Consider the following 5,360-nt stretch of genomic DNA (forward strand, 5'->3'; position numbering starts at 1 on the left):
TTGAATTGCCTCATGAACAAGCCACTTCCAACGCGAGGTCGCAGGCGTAGAAGCCGCCTTAGTCTCACTCTACCTCAGCTCCCCACCTGTACAATGGGGATAAAAGCACAGCCTTTTCTCTCACAAGGGGCTAGGAGATACTTTGGGACTGGGTGGCATTACAGGTACCTAGGAAATGGAATCCTCCTCTTAAAGATCATTTAACAAAAACTAAATTAAATTTAAGGGGGAAATTAATCATCCATAGAGATAAACACCTATTTCCAGCCAGATCTTCCTCCAGAAAGAGCACTTGTCCTTTGAATACCTGAGAAATTCCTTTCTTTGTTCTTTTCCAGGTATCTAAAGAACCTGACCCTATCCATCAGCCCAGTATTTGCATAGAGATATCAAATGTGAGGATCACAAATTGCCAAAGACCCCAACAGCCAGGTTGGATCAAAGTCGGGGAGCAGTAAGAACAGTCACTCCATTCTGTGACAGCAAGGTGGGCAGGAGAGTAAAGACAGGGAATCCTGCATGGGTGCAAAATTCTGCCTCCAAGCCATGCTCTGCAAATGGGGCCCACTGATATTAAGCTAATCTCTGCAGATTTGCTGGGCTCTCTAAATACAACAGAGAGGGGGCAGAAGTTAACACAATGCACACATGTAGCTATTCTAACCCACTTTCTGGTCTGCCTGTCCAGCCGTGGAGATTCATATATTATTTATCTGCCCCCAAGCCACTGTGGCACATTGCACTCTGTCTGTATTCTGACAGGTAGGAGTTAAGCTCTTTTACATGCAGTTAGATTATCCCCTAAGCACCTTTTCTCTGCAAATTCTGGGGTGTTCTACTTCCCCTCTCAACTGGTAAGGGAACGTGATACCCTCCCCCCCACCTCCGTTTACTGACAGCAGGGAGCTCTTCTGGGATTGTCTGGGGGACCTGAAAGGAATGATTACAGATGCCCCAGACAAGCTTCAGGTTATGGCATGAGACACATGCTCTCCATTTGGTCAAGAGCAAGTGAAGCTTCTGAGGCTGGAGAAGGCTTCGTTGAAGATGATTATAAAAAGAACAAATGGAAGCTATTTTAAGAGCACTCCTACAAGATCCCATCCAGTCCGCCTTAGGCCAGTGGCCCTGGCCAAAGCCTTGAAGAGCTCCAGCTAAAACAAAACAAGTTTGCAGGTTTCATGGAAATATGCTTTTATGCTGATGTCCCAAGGGCTTGTTTTGAAAGCAAGTTTGGTTGGGTAAATTTTGTGAGTGTGAATATGTACAAATTTATGCATGTATCTCAATTGTAGTTGATGGTAATCAAGTGTGGATAGACTGGGGGTTAGTGGCTGGTGCCTTTATTTTATATTTTGTTTGCAGGAAAGGCCCATAAAGGCCCATCTCTGTACCAGCAGTTCTGACATGGTTGCAGCTCGTCTACATCAGTCTTAAACCTTGTCACCTGGGCTGACCTCAACCATCTACATCTAGGTAAAAATGACAGTGCCCTGTCTCCATCAAGAAAACTAGCTCAAGCTAGTTAACTCGGTGTATGACTGTGCCCTTTTTGTAATGAAAATATAAGATGAGCAATTAGGAATCTGAAATAAAGAAAAAAATCCCCACAGTGTAAGAAGAGGCCATTCTTCAGGCCTTGTCTACACTACCTCTCCACCCACTGAAGTTAACATATCATGGTGTCTTCGACGAAGTAAGGGTGGCGAGGGCTGCTCTCTAGTTTATTCCAGCTACTCTTCTACTCTTCTCATCTGGGTGAAGTATTGGAGTCCACAGGAAATTGCTTGGAGATTGATTTGTTGCAACTGAGCAGACATGGTAACTCGATGGCTGGTGAATCGAATGCTGCAGCATCCATCTGCTGCATAATGCAGATGAATGGTAAATCTCTGCCCATCTGGAAATTAAAGAGACCAAGAAATTCAAGATGCCAGACATGGGAGAGGCAGCAGAACTCCCTTGTTCCTATGCTTATGCTATCACCCCCTAGGTCATGCTATTCCCTCTCCATTTAACTATGGGAATATTAGTGTTATCCTCCAAGGTGTGCCAAGTATTTCCACAAACAAAGGAATAGGTTTTTAACTAGGGATGCAAAAACAGTGCAGAAAACCTTAATGGTACATAACAATAATTTACCCTGAAAGGTTGAGTAGAAAAGTATTTTAGAAATTCTCCCTGCTCCTTAAATATTCCTTTGGTTGAGTTATTTTGTTTTCCAGAGTCCATTTTGAAGGGAAGCGGGAGCTGTAAGAACAGGTCATTTTGCACAGGTCTAGTATCAGGCACCAATCTTCTGCAGTAAGACTTTCAGGAGTGGGGAGATGTGTCTGGCCACTGAAGCACTGGGTATGTGAATTTTAAAGACAGCTGCAACAGGGTATGGCTCCATTGTTTCTATGCCATTATATAGTCCCACTGCTTTAAGTCCAGATTCACCAAAGCATTTAAATGGATGCTTAAAGTTAAGCATGTGCTTAAATACTGTGCTGCTTATTATGGTTATTTATTTGTATTATTGTAGTGCTTCTGTACCCCAGTCAGAGAACAAGACCCACTTGTCCGAGGTGCTGGACAAATACATGGACTTAACAGACACTCAATTTCTTTGATCAGCTGGGCCCTGGGTGTGTATTATCATATAATGGCTTAAAAGCATTACCAAGATGTTAATAACAAGCCGTGAATGACAAATCTTTGCACATCAAAGCAAACAATCATTAGTTGTTATGCTTTTCCTGCCGGTGAACATTGTCAGGCAAAGTAACAGTCATAACATTCGCTCCGTGCTGGAAAATCTAGAGGGAAAATACCTTTGCAATGCTTAAAGTAACAAGCTTAATGTTTCTGAGTCATCACCCGTATTAGTTCTGCATTGTTTAACTTTAAAGGAAACCTGTAGCTAATGAGTCAGTGAAATAACTCTGAGCCAGGCAGAGCACCTCTTGCAAATTGCATGTGAAATTGTGTTCTACTTGCAACAAAAACAACTAGACGAGGATTACTGCTTTGACTCATCTTTGCCTTTTTTGCTCCAGAAAAGATTACCTTCTTTGTTAACAAATCAGAAATATTTAATGGATTGAAACAGCTACAAAAGCACAGCATGTATTTAGCAACCTTGTTTATTTGGGCAAGAGATTAGACATGTCTACCACTCTGAAGACCAACAGCTTCATGGGGCAACAAGTGTTTCTTTTTTCCATGCTGTCTGTGGAAGTAATATCATTCGATTCTGCAAGGTATGGGCATGCTAACCCCAATCCTGAAAAGTACTTGAGCACAAACTTAACGTTACTCACATATGGAGTCCCACTAAAGTCAACGGGGCTGTTCACATGCTTACTGTAAAGCAAATATTTAAGCGCTACACTCGATGTGGACTAGGGTGCACCAGAGTACCTTGCAGAGTCGAGTCTTTAGGAATCAAATGGTATATGTGGGACAATCTAATGCTACCCTACAGCTGGCGCTTACTGAATCCGAATACAATTTTGGCAAGCACCAAATCAACATACATGCAGGGATGGTCAAAGAACACGCTGAGATGTTTATGATTTAACACCTGCTTTGCAATGGCATGTGGATGTATGTGAGCAAATCCAACCCGAAGGCACTACAGTAAACCCTCAATTTAATGGACCAATGGGGGGGAAGGAGTGTCCATTAATGCCGAAAGTCCATTAAATCCAAATGGTTGTACTGTATGATGATGCACTGACCTTCCCAGCCCATCACTTACTCCTGCCCTCTCCTCTCCTTCCCTTCCTGCCCCACTCTTCCACCCCCATCTCCATCTCCCAATTACTGTGAGAGGACCTGCATACCAGCCTGGCTCCTTCCACTTCCCTCAGTTCTCAGTCCACTCAGTGCTGAGGTTCCTCTGGCCCCACTGGTCCCTCGCAGCCCCATTTGGTATTTATTTGGGAGTGTGGGGGCTGGCAGACAGTGTCTGTTATTTCCGAAGTCTGTTGAACTGGGGTCTGTTAAAATCGAGGGTTTCTGTACAAAGTTGAGCTATGCAATATTGCGCCGATGGTCGTGAGCAAGATTTGGTTCAGGCTGTTGATGTCTGCAATAGGGAATTAACAAATTATGGCCCAAAAATGAATGAAGAAAAGATTGAAGCTGTGGATGACTCATGCAAAACTGAGACAGATGAATATCCACACTGGGGCCCAGCATTTAAATCAGGTTTCCGCATTTAATTATCCTGGGGAATGGTTGGCTGCAAATGGACAAATTGGTAGAGAATGTTGAGCAAGGCCATGAGACATGAGGATAGTCAGGTGCAAAATAAGTATAGTTGTTTATGATAAATGCATGCCCAGACTACTTAAGGGACATGGTAAAACCAGCCCTTTGTGCGGATCAGAGATATGGGCAACCAAAGGAAGGCACTTGAGAAGACTTGAAATCATGGAAATGAGATGTCTGATGGCCGTGATGGGGGGCGTGATGTGACTGGACCATGTGCAGAAGGATGTCACCAGGAATAGGATCAAAGTCTGTGGTGTTAGAAAGAAACTGCAAGAGGAGTTGCTGAGATGGGATGGGCACGTCTGAAGGTTGGAGAAAGGGACTCCTCTCTGAGAGGCACGTGACACTAGGGAACAAAAGGATGACCATGAAAATGGTGGCTGGACTGTGGACAAGGGGACAGAATGGGTGTAGAGCAAGTACTGGACCAGCAAGTCTGCAAAAGACTGAGCCAGTGACTTTTGCCCAGCTAACTGGAAAAAAGAAAATATTTGCAGTGGTGCAATTAACTACACAACTGTCAGGATATTGGAGAATCTGTCCCCACTGGCAAAGGAAAACAAACAACTGAATAAAGTCTATGAAGCAGCTACATAGTAACTATACAGTAGAATTCTGCATCTGAGCTGAACCACACAATGGTAGCTGCCTCCCATCTGCCCCTGCACCAAGGAGACAACTTACAATAACAATCTGCGGTAAAATACAGACCACCAAAGTCTCATTCCAGCTTCCGAGTGGCAGAAACAAAGCAAAAATTAAGCCAAAAGGAGCGCGTTATTCCCAACACTATTGGCTGCATAATTCAGCCAAGGATCTGAAATGGAAACACAAGCGGGCCATGGTACCACAGGCAGATTCAGCAAGCGGCCTACGGCAGCACATGCAGATTCAGCTTCTGGCTCTAGTCTGGGATTTATTCAGCTGCTGTAAAATTTATAATCTCCATGTTTAGCTACTTGTGTGTTCTGTCATACTCTTGGAGACGGTCCTGGGGTTTTGGTACAATGGACAGAGGAGAATATATAAAAAGGAGAAAAAAAGTAAAGCGAGGTGTATATTTAGAGTAAACCCTGTGACCACAAATTTACACCTGA

Source organism: Carettochelys insculpta, chromosome 3, assembly GCF_033958435.1.
Source record: "Carettochelys insculpta isolate YL-2023 chromosome 3, ASM3395843v1, whole genome shotgun sequence".
In the NCBI taxonomy this organism is placed as follows: Eukaryota; Metazoa; Chordata; order Testudines; family Carettochelyidae; genus Carettochelys; species Carettochelys insculpta.